The following is a 15,773-nucleotide window of genomic DNA, read 5'->3' on the forward strand; positions in this document are numbered from 1 at the left end:
GCAGCTATGCTAATGTTCAATATGTTTATATTGCAAACAGCAGAATTTTCAAAATAAGTTGAATTTAGGGCCTCCTTGCCTGTTCAGTTCCAAAACGAGTGCTGTATACACTGTGAAATGACTCTATGTATTGCATCTGCTACACAAACCATAACGAAGAATGATTAAGTGTTTAAAATATATTTTATAGATTTTGTTTTGAACCCATTTAAATAAATTGTGTTCACATCTTTTCTTATTTGCTTTTTATTTCTGGCTGAAAGAATAGAAGAAGAAATTACAAAGTCACACTGACTCTGTAATGTATTAAAAGTAAAATATTTGATCATACCCTAGGGACAATGGCTATTAATGTTACTAATATTATTAATACTATTAAAGGTTATTAATGGTGGCATAACATGGATTAAAGTGTAGAAGTGGTAACTGATTTTATATAATGAAACAAAGAACTATGGATGCTGGAAATCTGAAATAAGAACAGAAATTGGTTGAAAGACCCAGCAATTCTGGCAGCATTGGTGATGAGAAAGCATACTTAATATTTCACATCCAGTTCTGAAGAAAGGCCACTGGACATGCCATGTTAACTCCATCCATTGAGGTTTGTTAGAAGTTTGTATGTTTGTGATTATTTAAGGTTATGGGTGATCTGGATGTGTTATCAATGTCAGCAGAGTATGTTATGTAGATCTGTGTGCCTGGCACAGGTGAACTTGTTTTGAGGACTGAGGTCACGCACTTGTGTATGGAAAGTAGTGTTGCATTTAAGTCTCATTTGTTGACATTGTTTAAAGCAAAGGTTATGACAGATGGTAGTAGAGACAATTAGATGATCTTGTGGGAAAACAGTGCTAGACAGAACCTCATAATTGTGTAAATAGGATTAATATTTCCCATGATTCTAACAAGTGTCTAAAGACTATTGATTATTTAATTTTTGTTTCCTTTCATCTCAACAAATTTCATCAATTGTGCTGTTCTTACTGAGCATGCTCACTTCAGGGTTTGTGACAATTTGTTAAACAAATGAAATCTACTTTGGCTGAAATTATATCCCTATCACAAGGGCTTGCCTGGGATTTAAATGTTAAGCCGTGATTGGGCAGGGAAGTCCAAAGAATGCAAAGTCGCTTTAAATTCACATCACAAGCCTAAAGTCTGTCCATCAAAACATGTAAAACCAATATTCCACTTTGCCAAATTGTGTTTGGAGGTGTTCCCTGACATATCACTCAGATTAATGAATATTATTCAGGACTGCTCAGTAATTCTCCCTTCCCAAAGTTATTACTTAATAGCTGTTTATATTATTACAAATATGATTGACTTTGTTAAATTTATGTTGCTCTTATTTCTCAATAAAAGGAGGTCTTCTGGCACAATGTGTAGTACCCATGTCTCCCAGACAATCGTTCCGGGTTGAAGTTCCACTTCAAGACTTGTTGGTTAAGGAAGCTGTACTGGTAAGTAGCCAAACAATTTGACCAGGAACTTGCAATCCTTCCAATATGTCAAAGCAAATGGTCAGAATGGGAGAGCCTCCTAGTCAGGCATTCTTGATGCAGTGTTACCCTCAGGCTGTAGCCTCTAAAGACAGGTTAGCAACTTGTTGCAGGAGAAACTAAATATGGAAACAAAGATACACACATATGGCAACCAAAAAGCACATGCTTTGTCTACATCATGTGTTAATACACAGAGGAAAACCTCTAAGTTTATGCTTCAACACTTCCCTAACTGGAAGCACACTTAACAAAACATCAATAAAATATTCAGCTAACAAGAAGCACTAATGCGATGGGTTTAATGCTTTCTTGTATGTGGCAAACTTCTTCATTATAACCACCACGACCAAGACTTTAAATAGAAGAATGGCATCAAAGTAAAACCAGCTACATAGAAAGGAACCTGACATATTTCAGTATCTCAAATCAGTAAGCATCCATTTTCCCAAGTGTCTTCAGAGAGTTAGACCAAACAGTTCTGACTCATATAGAGAATGGAGTTCTCTCATACAGGTCTTCCCTGTGATGATGAAATGAGAATTGACTGAAGTTTCAGATTATAACAAATTGGTTTCAGAAGGTTAATTTAGTTGCTGCCAAGTCATCCTTCATTTGGTGACAATGATAAGAGTAAACCTCAGCCTTATTGTACTACCTCTACAATAAAAATATTCTTCCACCTTTCAGACAGGGCAATCTATGGCATCAGGGGCCAGCCAGCAGAATGCATGTTTATTTTCCAAGAAACGTTCATAAGTTTACTGGACCATTTGATTCTTCAGATGTGGTGGGTACATAATGAGCAGGCTGCATTATGCTTTGCTGAGTATGAATCCATTTGAATCACAAAGGGAGTTCTACTGGCGCCAGTATGTCAGGTTGTGCATTGTAATCATTAAGTTGCTTCATACAATTGCTTAATTAGCTCAACCCAGGATCCAGTAGGAACTGTCTTTGGAGACCCAAAACACACTTGGTGAATGTATCAAGTCTGATACATCCCAGCAGAACATGCAATGGATGACAATACCCTGTACTGGGACAGAGAGACATTTCCATAATGTCTCCCTCTGCATACATACAGGCCACCTTTGGAATACTGGAATCAATCCTGGTCTTCCTGCTGTAGGAAAGCTGTTGCTAAACTTGAACGAGTGCAGTAAAGATTTAAAGGGATCTTGCCAGGGCTAGAGGGTTTGAGCTATAGGGAGAGGCTGAATAGGCTGGGGCTTTTTTTCCCCCGGAGTGTCGGAAGGGTGAGGGGTGACCTTACAGAGGTTTATAAGATCATGAAGGCCATAGGTAGAGTGAAAGCCAAGGTCTTATGCCAAGAGTAGGGAGTCCCAAACTAGATGGAATAGATTTAAGGTGAGAGGGGAAAGATTTAGAAGGGACCTAACAGGCAATGTTTTCATGCAGAGGATGGTGTGTGCATGGAATGATGTACCAGAGGAAGTGGTGGAGGCAGGTGCAATCACAAGATTTAAAAGGAATCTGGATGGGTATATGAATAGAAAGTGTTTAGAGGGATATAGGCCAAATCCTGGCAAATTGGACAAGGTTAAATTAAAATATCTGCTTGGCATGGACAAGTTGGACAGAAGGTTGCATTTCCGTGCTGTATAACTCCATGACTCTATGACTTACAAAAATACAGATTAGTTGATTGTTACTGATTACTGCAGCAGCATACACAAGATCCTGAGCTAGGTTTCTCCAAAACCATCCGTCCCAAAGTATCACAAAACTTTCCACAGTTTGATTTGAGCTAACCGTTACAAAATAATAGCCAATGCCATGCTGACATAATGTGTCTGCCACTTAGCAGATTCATTGGAAGGAAAAGAGTGTTTGAGAAACCTTCCAATGCTATCGGAGACTTTGACCATCAGTGTGCTGTTGAAATGAACATCTCTGGAAGACTTGCTAAATGACATAGCTGCCAAGATAATGTCTAAAGATTCCAAAAGCTAACAGAAGCCTCGTTTGGCACCTCGAACTAGCTGTTACTCCCTGTGCATTATGTCAACTATTTCTGAAACCAGGAAATCCTCACAATGCTTAATCTGCCTCATGATGGTATCTTCAAATATAATGAAAGAACGTCTGGAAGCTGAACTAAACATGGGGTTGTTGATAGTCGTGATTGAATTTTGGCTAAGGGTTAAGACATGATGTTTGTGATAGCATTATGCCACCTGTGTCTATACTGAATGTGCCAATCACACAGTAACCTCATGCACTGGCCAATGAACAAAATTCCAATGCGCCAAAGTACAACCGACTGGCGTCTAATCTGTACAGTTCTGAATTGAAGTTTATCCTTTCGTCCCCAATCTCGGCTATAACAGTAAGTGAACTCCGACAACTTATTTCACAAGCATTTGCAGAAATGTGCAATACATTTGAACTCGATTGGTGAGTGAGGCAACATAAATCGATTAGCACTATTGCGTTGCATGAAGCTGAAAATCGAATGATTCAATAAGCACTCTCACAACAATGTTAATCTGAACTAAATCAGAATTTAAATGAAACATCTCCATGAAGGATTGCAAGGGGTTTGTAAAGATTCGGTGGTGTTGTCGCTGTCGCGTGTCCAAGACAAGTCCTAATGAAAGCCAGGAAAAACACAACTCTGACTCCGTGACATAAATAGGAGGCAGTCACTCCGCGGTTTCATTAAATCGAAAGTTATATAAAGAGTCATCGGATCTATCCGGCACCGTGAATCCTAATGGAGACTAACCGGAAACATTATTTCGGGGAATAAAGCAACATCTGACCGCTTGGATGTAAAAGATAGCCAGTGAAAAGCTCTGCTTAAATGCAGTAACTTGTGAACTCGGCTGTGGCTGGCTGCAAGTTTATGTGCAGGTGAATGGTAACAGTTCACGGTGTCGACTTGTTTGGTATTCAGAGTAAAGCACGAAATGGCATTAGGTGGATTAATACAGACTGGCAATCATCTACTGTTTTGAAGTCAGGACTGGAGGTTAGCAGCGTTGAAATTAGCTACAGACTTTGCAATTCTATTTTTAAAAAAACGCAACGTGAATCATATAGATGTGTTCAGATATTTCCCTCAGCGAAATAAAAATCATTTACAAATCAGTGCAGGAGCCAATATATCTACAATCCGTCCTACCAATGAATGTGTGGAGAAATAAATAATGTTTCTTATAGAGTTAATAATAAAACTCCATCAACTGCCAACCACTTGCACAATTATTCGCAAACATGGTCTTTCTAATGAGCGGGCGGAGCTTGATCTCCATCCTCTCTTTAGAATGGCAGCTGGAAGGAAATTACTGGAAAATGCTCTTGAGGTTTGTGTCCTGCACGGTCTGCTGAGCTGCTGTCAGCTGGGAGCAGGCTGTTTTTTTTGCAGTGTTGTAAACTCTTGAAGCAAGTGTATGAATGTTGTGTGTGTTTGTGTGTGGCTATGCTAAAGGCAGAAGGAACTGGACTGGATCTCGGTCTCAGAACTGCACTTGTCTCTCTCTCTCTCCCGTCCCCAACCATCTTATCGGTATTATCTGTGATGAAATGTTAACGCAGTGATCTTACCTGCAATAAACTGATCGAGTTTCACTCCGAAGGCTCGAACGTCACCAGCAGCTGCTGAGGGGATGTGGGATTTTCCAGTATAACCGCTCCTTCAACAACCCAAGGAGAGTGCGGATCTCGCTAAACTTCACGCTGTTGGATAATCTGTTGGAATTTATTGGAAATCGCTTTCGTTCGACCGGGTTAACAAAAAGGTACAACCTAAAGTCCGAACACGCTAGTTCCTAGCGAGGACTTCCCTTTTAGGCGAAGTTATATTAATCGGCTGCTGCCACTAGGTAACGGGATCTTGTGATATCGAAGTGATTGGAATATTCTCTGGGAGTTGGAATATTCTCTGGGAGTCGGAATACTGAAAGGGCTACTCGGGTCCGCTCTGTAAACTTCAGGAGATTCTAGTGGGGTTAGAAAGTTCAATAAGCCAATGCAAGTTTTATAATTCAGGTTAGAATATCAATCGTCTTTATAAATTGCCTCCAGAAGTTTCAAGTACTGCTCTATTGATATAATTTGCTTCAATGTGTTATGTTTATGAGCTGTCGTGCTGGTTGGAGGATTCGCATTTCATATTTTAGCGCTGTTGACTTCAGAAAACTTGCTGACCTTTAGATTTTAAGTAGATTTTTCGGCTTGTTACCTTTCTGATAGTGTTTCTTTTTTTTCTGCCTCGCACATTTACAAATACGTTTGTGTTGGGGAATATTGAGGATATATCTAAGTGCCTATGTCAGCAAATGTACTTCCTGACACTTTAGCAGCCTGTTGGATATCTGAGTGCTATCACATTACAAGTTCAGTGTCAAATAGCAGAAAGTGGATTTTTTTAAAAAAATGTAGATTAACTGTTGTGCTAGAGGACGGGCAGATAAACATGCTTTTATGGTGAGTTTTTTCTAACGGGGTTTCGAACTTTGTCCTGGAGTTCGCGGGCCTGAGTGACATGTTGCCACCCAGTGAGTACACAGTCTTTTCATGGGGCGAGTGTCGCTGAATGTTACAGATTCTAAAGTCTCTTCAAAACAAACCCTCGGCTGGGTTCACTCGTGCGATTCAAAACCAAAGGCGGATTGCGTTTTAAATTCTTTTTCTCTCTCTGCCTCAAGATAACGTTTTTGTTGCCTAGGGGAGGTGGAAATAGTGTCTGCTGTTAAATAACTTTAGAGGATCTTCTGGGAAATAGAGGACGGCTGTGAGGAGGGAGGGAACACGTCTGTCAAGTTATTTATCACTTTATAGGTATCATGAAGATCCACTGGAGGATGCCGATTAGTGGTTCATCATTCTTGTAGACTTTTACCTTGAAAAACTGGGTATAACTGTATTTGTGAAGAGACAGACAGCAATGGGAATAGAACATCTATGCCATCCCAAATGTACATAGTTTTTTTAAAATGTAAGATTATGTACCACATTTTCCTGGAAACATTGTTAAGTATACATGTGTATATGCGTAAAGCAGATAGTCTCAGCATTATAATTATATTTGACATATCCCAACACTATAGAACAGTCTCCAAACCTCTCCTGCACTCCTAAATGGATCTAATTCCTGGAGATCACTGACAGTGCATAGCTTTTAAAAGTCATCACAGAGCAGTTAGGCAGAGTAATGCACTTATTGTTTGAAAATAAATATATTAGCTCTGAAAAGGGAAATGTATCCACTTAACATACAATTTATAAGCAAATCTCTATGACTCTAATCTGTGACCTCCCTTAATCCATTGAATACAAAGGGTTTGTTTTTCTCCAAGTACAAGAGTCTGGGTATTTGCAATTTTATAATGCAACACTATTAATCTTTAATCTATCTCAAAAGTCAAATGAGTCAAATTTTATTTCTTTCTGAGATGATGGTGGCTCCTCCTACCTCATGCATACATACCACAGTCGCATTTTAGTCTCAGATTGGCATCAAAGTAACATGGAATTTGGCTGGCAGACCTCAGTTATACAATCAGTTGCAACTCACACAGAACTCAGAGACAATGGTATTGGTGCACACAGACTTCCAGAACGGTCACAGTAACAGAAAGGAGACCATTCGGCTCATTGTGTATATATCGATGTGCCAGGGGCACTTCACTTAGTTTCATTCTCCCACTTTCTCCCAGTAAATCCTCACATTCTTTATTTACAGACAACATTCAGGCTCTTTTTTGCAGCTTTAGTTGAACCTGCCTTCACCACAGTGTCAGGCAGTACATTCTAGACTGCGTGAAAAAGGGTTTTGTTTTCTCAAGTCACGTCTGTTTCTTGTAGCAATTATTTTAAATCTGTGCCTTCTCATTGCCGATCCCTTCCCAACTATGTTCAGACCCTTCATGATTTTGGATACCACTATCTAATCTTCTCCCAACCTTCTTGTAAATACTCAGCTCACTAGCTGCCACATTTCAAGATTAAAGAGTGCAGTAAAAGTATCAATATTTCAAGAGAATTTAAAACAACAAGAAGTAATTTTATGAAATGTATATGAAATCCATTACAATACTGGGGCACTGTTAAAATATAGTTTTTCATTGGGATGGACATACATTACATACATTGTTTGCAATAAACGTTGTGAGACTTTGTCCCAGATGATCCAAGATTGGTCTCCACCCTCTGTTGCAGTGCCACTTGATGTGATCCTGAATCATTTTCCATTAAAATGTGGCTGCAGAAATATGCCTACGATGGGATTCTCAAATCAACAAAGCAAACCTAAAATTTTAGTCCCACTCAATAAATCTGTGAAATTTTATTTTGTGTCTTATGGCAAGGAAATATGCTTGCAGCAAAGTCATTGACAGATGTAGCATTTCCAGATTTTCTTTTCAGGTTTACTAAGAACAGTGCAAATCTCAAACAATTCATGAAGTATTGTGGTATACATTGTAAACAAGCATCATTTGAGGCCATTTATTTTTAGCCATGCATGTTTCTCTTGAGGGTTTTACTTGTTTTTGTGCAATAAGCTTTCCATCTTAATTTATGTTGTGAAAGGTTTAAGATGAAAGTATTCTATCTTTCAGTATTGGTAATGTATAAATTTATCATCACGGGCCAAGCAGTAAATTAACCTTCTGGCTGTCATAATTCCACCTCCCCTTTGAGGCCGAGCCAGTTTTGTATCTAGTTGTCTCATGTGAATCTCTGTTCTGTATAAATAACTTGAGTTGGGCAGTGCCAATTGATCTTGCTTCTACAACTGTACAGAAAATTGAAATCTAACTTAGTGTTCAAGTTGAGGTAGGATGGTAAACTTAATTGCATGTTGTGTCTTTATTACTATGTCATTCAACAAGAAATGTATTCTCAAGCACGTGAGCAGTTTATTTTAAATACTTGTCTACTTGGGGTGCAAACATGCAGACTCCAAGGGGTATAAGCTTGTTTTGTACTGTGTTAAATGTTTCTTTAAACATATTCCACTATTCTTCTGTTCTTTTGCCCATTAGCAGATTTTCCCAGTTTATAGTTTCATGTCTCTTCTCATTAAGATCAAGCTTATCCAAATCTAAGGCCAGCTTTAATGAGGTGAGACATATACTGTCCACAGTAAGCTAGGAAAATCGGCTAATGGGTAAAATAACTGAAGAACAATGGAGAATGTTTAATGGAATGTCTAATACAATATAAAACCAGTTTATACTCCCAAGAGGGAAAAGCTCCACTATATAGAAAAAAAAACATGGACAATTAAAGAGATAAGGGACAGCATAAAGCTAAAAGAAATGGCTGACAAAAGTGCAGAAAACAGCACAGATTCTGTTGAGTAGGAAAGATACAAACAGCAGCAAACGGACTCAAAGCAGCTTGTAAGAGCTCTTAAAAAGGATTATGAAAGGAAGACATCAAAATCAAAAGAAGAAATTTTATAGTTACATAAAGGGTAAGCATATGGTAAGAGAGCAATATCAGCCCTCGAAAGAATTAACGTAAGGACGTTGTCAATAACTTTGGGAAATGGCAGACACGTTGAGTAATGACTTTGCCTCAGTTTTTATAATAGAAAAGGAGGATAGCTTGCTGAATGTCCCAAGGAAATTAATAGTGGATCAGGGACAGGACCTGAATAAAATTAATGTAAGTAAAGCATCCGTATTGAGGAAATTAATGGAATTGGAGTGACAAATTCCCAGGACCTGATGTTTCCCATCTGAGGGTGTTAAGTAGGGAGTACATTGTAGATGCCCAAACAATAATCTTTCAGAGTTCTCTAGACACAGGAGTTTTCCCTTTGGATTGGAAAATTGCATGTCACTCTGAATTTCAAGAAAGGCAAAATTGTGTGGAGTTTGCACATTCTCCCCATGTCAGCATGGGTTTCGTCTGGACGGCCCAGTTTCCTCCCATAGTGCAGAAATGTGCAGGTTAGTGTTTGCCAAGCTAAATTGCCCATGGGTTCACCATGGGAAATACAGGGTTTCAGGGACAGGGTGGAGGGGGTGGGTCTAGGTGGAGAAAGTGAGGACTGCAGATGCTGGAGATCAGAGCTGAAAATGTGTTGCTGGAAAAGCTCAGCAGGTCAGGCAGCATCCAAGGAGCAGGAGAGTCGACGTTTCGGGCATGAGCCCTCCTTCAGGAATGAGTCTAGGTGGACCAGTCTTTGGAGAGTCAGTAAAGACTCAATGAGCCAAATGGCCTGCTTTCACACTGGGTGAATTCTATGATTTGTATGATTTCTAGAAAAGAGGAAAAACAGGAAATTACGGACTAGTTAGCCTAATATCTGCAGTGGGGAGATTGTTAGTCTATAATTCAGTTAGGCTAACTGAACAACTAAAATATTTCAGTTAATTAAGCAGAGTCAGCATGGATTCACAGCAGATAGGTCATGTTGACAACCCTCATTGAATGTTTTGAAGAGGGAATGTCTGTGGATATTGTTTACCTAGATTTCCAGCAGGCATTTGATAAAATCCAGTAAAAGAGACAGTGGAAGCTCACAGAACTAGGGGAAAATTACTGACATGCCTAGGAAACTGGATGAGTGGCAGACAACAGAAAGTAGGGATAATGAGTACTCAAATTGGCTGGAGTGACCAATGGTCTCCCACAATGATCTGTGTCAGGGCCTCAGTTATTCGCACTATTTGTTAATGACTTGGATAATGGCATAGAAAGTCATATATCCAAAATTGCTGATGACAAAGTTCAATGCCATTGTAGATGGTGCAGATGATATCATAAAGTTACAAAGGGATATTGATAGACTGAATAAGTGGGCAAAGCAGATAGAGTTCAATGTAAGCAAGGGTGAGATGATCCTTTTTGGACTGTAAAACAATGGATCAGGATATTTTCTAGATGGTATGAAGTTAAGTACAGTGTATGTACAAAAAAGCAGGAGGTTCAGGTGCATAGATGTTTAAAATGTCACAAACAGGTTCAGAAAATAATTGAGATAGCTAATGGAATACTTGCCTTTATATTTTGAGAACTGGAGGATGCAAAAGCTATGCTGCAGTTATACAAAATTCTGGTTAAACCTCACTTGGAGCACACTGAGCACATTTGGGAACCACATCTTAGAAAGGATGTATTGACTTTGAAGGGAGTACAATGTAAATTTACAAGAATTATATCTGGACTTCAGGAGGTTAAGTTATTAAGAGAAATTATACAAATTAGACACATTTTCTCTTGAATTTAGCAAGTCTGGTTGAAATTTTCAAGATATTAACTAGAAAGGACAGGGTAGAAAAAGTTGAGCTATTTCCACTGGTTTGGGATTCTAGAACTGGGAGTCTTAGTCCGTGAATTAGGGCCAAACCATTGAGGAGAGATATTAAGAAGCACACAAAGGATGACAGATGTTTAGGACTCTCGTCCACAAACAGCAGTGGATACTGGGTCAGTTGTTAATTACAAATCTGAGACAGAAACATTTATGTTAAGCATAAGTATTAAAGAATATGGGCCAATGGCAGGTATATGGAGTTAGGTCTTTGGCCTATTCCTGCTCCTATATTTCTGTGTAATTTGAAATACATAGAGAAAGTTCTCACCTGCAATTTAAATTTATGGCTTCCAGAGGAGTGAGTTGCACTGCAATGTATCAAAGCAAATTTTGGGACACATTATATTATAGAATCATAAAGGCATATGACATGGAAACAGATCCTTCAGTTCAACCAGTTCCATGTTGAACATAGTCCCAAACTAAACTAGTCCCTCCTGGCTGCTCCTGGCCCATATCCCTGTGAACCTTTCCTATTTATGCAATTATCCAATTGTTTTTTAAACATTGTAATTGTACCCACATCCACCACTTCCTCAGGAAGTTTATTCCACATGTGAATCTCCCTCGTTGTAAAAAAAATGCCTTTCGTGCATTTTTTACATCTGTCTCCTCTCATCTTAAAAATATGCCACCTAGTCTTGAAATTCCCCATCCTAGGGAAAGACAACTACCATTAACTCCATTTATACCCCTCAATATGTTATAAATTTTATAACGTTGCTTCTCACCCTCCTACACTCCAGTGAAAAAAAATCCCAGCCTTTCTTTATAATTCAAGCCTTCCATACCTGGCAACATCATGGTAAATCTCTTTTGAACTCTCTCCAGCCAGGACTTAAGCAGAAGATAATTCACTGAACTGTTGAATCCTGTATTAATGCCAGGACAATGAAAGATTCAACATTTAAAGCATTGCTAATAGCATTCTTTCATAATATTGAAGGACCTATGCAGCCTGGTAACAATTTTAATCAGTTACTGCGCAACCGCGCTATTGCAAAGTTATATTTCCCATGGTTGCAATAACCATAAGTTTGCAGTCAGGGTTCAACCTGTTCCCAGAGTTAAGCAGAGGGTTGAGGGAGTCTGACACTTTTGTTCTGGAGTCAGGCAGACTCTAAATTTACATTACATATCTTCGTATCAGGGCAAAATAAACCATTATCATGAAAACATCATGTCAACTATTTCAAGTTTTGAACTTATCAAAGTTTTGATCTGGCTGATTGATTTCCTGCTCTTTGATACATTGAAAAACAGAAATATTCACAAGGCTCAGTAATTAAATCTATAAAGTGAAAAAAATAATTGCAGGTTGTTTTTTGGAATTGTGCTACTAAATTGATATAGAATTGATAAACCTCAATCTCACAGAAAGTAGAAGTGAAATTCAAGAGGCCAGTCAACATGAGCAGCATGCAGAGATTAAATTACAGAACTGCTGGCTAGCTGTTAATATTATGTAAAATCCATATTACTTTTCTAAATATTTATGCCTGATTTTTCAACATGGAAGTTAAGTGTTACAATGATGCTTAAAGGGAAATGAAAGTGATTGTAAAATTGTCATTTGGTATTGTAGCTAGTTTTATTACCAACAGGATATTTGTGCCTAACATTTTGCATAGTGAATTATTATTCATTCACGAGTAACTTACCCAAAGGCAAGTGCTTGGTCTGTGGTCTGCCAATAAGAGCAAAGAAATATAGTGCAGGAGTAGATAATTCACCTACTCAAGCCTACTCTTTCATTCTATATCATGGCTGTCTATTTACTTCAATGCCACTTTTCCGCAGTATCCCTAAAAATTGTTAGTAACTAGAAATCTATTAATCTCACTCATGAATGTAATGACAGCTTCCACAACACTTTAAGACAGAGAATTCCAAAGATTCTCCATTCTAAAAATAATTTGCTCCTCATCTCAGTCCTAAATGGCTTGCCTTTTTACTCTGAGATTGTGTCCCCTGGTTCTGGACCTTACAGCCAGAGAAAACATCTCTTTCACATCTATTTGTCTTTCTTTTGAAGAGTTTTATTAGTTTCTGAGATCAACTCTCACTCGCCTAACCTCCAGAGAACTTGGGCCCAGTCTGCCTGATCTCTCGTCAGAGGACAGCCCCACCATCAGACACAGCCCCGAAATCAACCTTAATGGAAGTACATCCTTTCTTAGACAAGGGGACCAGAACTGTGCACTGTACTCCAGGGGCAGTCTCACTAATGATTTATATAATTTAAGCAAGACTCCTTTGTGCTTGTGTTTAAATGCTCTTGCGATAAAAGCTAAGATACTGTTGCTTTCTGAATTACTGGTTGCCCCAGTATGCTAGCAGATCCCTTTGGACATCAAAACTTTACAGTTTTTTTAACATTTAAGAGATACTCTGCACTTGCATTTCTCTGAACAAAGTAAATAACACCATGCTTGTCCATATAATATTCCATCAGCTATGATCTTACTTGCTCACTCAGCTTGTCTAACTCACTTTGAAGCCTCTTTGCATCTCCCTCACAACTCATATTTCCACTGAGGGGACCTGCAAACGTGGAAATATTAGAATCGTCTCCTCTAAACTAATCATTAATGTGGATTGAGAACAGCTGGGGCCCAAGCATTCATTTTGCTCTAATCCCCAGCTACAGACTGCTACCTGAGAGTGATCCATTTATCCCTAGTCCCATTTTCTTCCTTTTAATCAATCCTCAGTCCATGCTGGTATATTACTCTCAATCTCACGACTTTAATGTGCTAATGGCCTGTGTGGGACCCTATCAAAAGCCTTGTATTTAAAACCACTGGATCCCTCTTATTGTCTCTGCTACTAACATTGTCAAAAAACTCCATCAGGTCTGTTAATCATGACTAATCCTTCATAAATCCATGTTGACACTGCCCAATTAGACAATTATTTTCTACACATCCTTTATAATAGATTCTTGTATTTTTCTGAATACCGACGTCAGGCTAATAGGTTTATAGTTCCCTGCTTTCTCTCGCCATCTTTCTTACATGGGATTCCATTTGCAGATTTCCTTCCCTAAGGTACACTAGTGAACCAGAGGAACAATGAACAGTGTTTACATGGTTGCCATGAGACTAGTTTTTCATTCCATGTACTTACTGAATTTTGAACTTCACTATCCACCATAGTCAGAGTCAAACTCATGTTCCTCAAATACTGGCCTGGGCCTCTGGATTACTCATCCATTGTACTCATTCATTACTCATCCACTATGCAACACGTTTCTCTGTATTTTGTAACAAGATACACATGACAATAAATAAATCAATCAGTGACATTACCACTGTCTTTGCCCAATCACTTGACTTATCTACTTGAAGATTTTTTGCAATATCCTCACAGCTTGCTTTCCTATGCATCCATGTATAATCAGCAGATGCAGGGTCAATTACGTCTCTCCCTTCCTCCAAGTCACTAATACAAATCATAAACCCAGAATAACAGGTAATATTGGTACCTGTGATGGTGAAACTTCTGGATTGTCTTAAGAATCTAAAAATGTGGTTTGCTGATGCCTTTTAGAGAAGGAAATCTGCTACCTTTACTATTTAGGCATACATCTGCCTACAGATCTACGCCAACATGGTTGATTCACAACTGCCCTCTGAAATGGTTGAGCAATCAATTATATTAAGCTGTCACATAGCAATAAGAATAAAACTTATTGGGCCACTTGACATCAATGCATGCAGCAAATTTGACAAATGCAAATGCATATGACACCCTGTCATGGCATCATATAGCATGGAAACAGACACTTCGGTCCAACCAGTCCATGTCGATCATAATCCCAAACGAAAGCAGTCCCAGCTGTCTGTGCTTGGCCTGTATCCCTCCAAACATTTCTTATTCATTTACTTATTCAAATGTCTTTTAAATGTTGTATCTGTACCCGCATCCACCACTTCCTCTGGAAGTTCATTCCACACACAAACCACTCTCTGTTCAAAAAAGGTTGCCTCTCATGGCTTTTTTTAAAATGTTCTTCTCCTCATCTTAAGAATATGGCCACTAGTCTTTAAATCCCCTACCCTAGTGAAAAAAAAACTCCAAGGTCCTCCTTACTAACATCAGGAGCCATGTGTCAAAACTGATTTAGCCTCTCCACAGATCAGGCAAACAACAGGCACATGCTGTTTAGATAATTTCCAGAGTTCTCCAACATCTGCCTTGGATGTGACTTGATCACTGGTAGGATTGATCCCATAGATGTGGTGATTCAATCAGGGGAGAATGATCCTGGAGTCTATAGCATTGACTCTGGATTACATGAAATCCCACGGCATAAGGTTAAACATAGATAGAGAAACCTGCTAATTACCACTTACTGCCCTCCTTCAGCTCTGAATCAATACTATTCCATGTTGACCACTACTTGGAAGAAATACTAATAGTGCAAGTGCACAGAATTGTAATGTCCGAGCCCACTAATCACCAAACCAAATGAGTTCTAAAAGAATTCCTGCGGGACTGGTCTTGTTTTAGATATCAAGAGAAAAACATTCTCTCGCTAATCTTTTGAAATGCTTATATCCATAACTATCTTTGTAGAAGTGACCACTGTACAATTCTTGTGGAGGCAGAGTTCTATCTTCACACTATGAAGGTCATCATTTGGTGTTCCACTAACACTGTAATAAGTGGATAGATTTAAAATGGGATTTGATAATACAAAGCTGGCATGCAAGGAGTGCTGTGGGTCATCAGTAACAGCATTGTATTCCATCATAATTTGCCCTGCACATTCCTCACTCTATCATTACTGTCAAGCTAAGGGATCCATTGTGGATTAATGAAGAGTGTAGTATCACTAAGCATGCCCATCATAAGAGAGGGGATCTTGTGGTGCAGCGCTATGTTCCTACATACAGACCAGGCAGTCTGGGTTCAAGTCCCACCTGATCAGGCTAGTTCAGAAAATTTATGTATATATGAAA

The 15,773-nt window shown here is 38.8% G+C and overlaps 1 protein-coding gene across 1 annotated transcript in view; it reads left to right on the forward strand.

Annotated features, from left to right (window-relative positions):
- Positions 1-3,813: 3,813 nt before the first annotated feature.
- LOC132830724 (sodium channel protein type 4 subunit alpha-like) overlaps positions 3,814-15,773 on the forward strand; it is a 199,848-nt gene continuing 187,888 nt past the window's right edge. Inside the window, exons 1-2 of the mRNA XM_060848557.1 lie at positions 3,814-3,858; positions 5,111-5,272. The gene's annotated coding sequence lies outside the window, so the exon portion shown is untranslated. The remainder of the gene's footprint in view (positions 3,859-5,110; positions 5,273-15,773) is intronic.

This window comes from Hemiscyllium ocellatum, chromosome 32 (genome assembly GCF_020745735.1).
Source record: "Hemiscyllium ocellatum isolate sHemOce1 chromosome 32, sHemOce1.pat.X.cur, whole genome shotgun sequence".
Lineage (NCBI taxonomy): Eukaryota > Metazoa > Chordata > Chondrichthyes > Orectolobiformes > Hemiscylliidae > Hemiscyllium > Hemiscyllium ocellatum.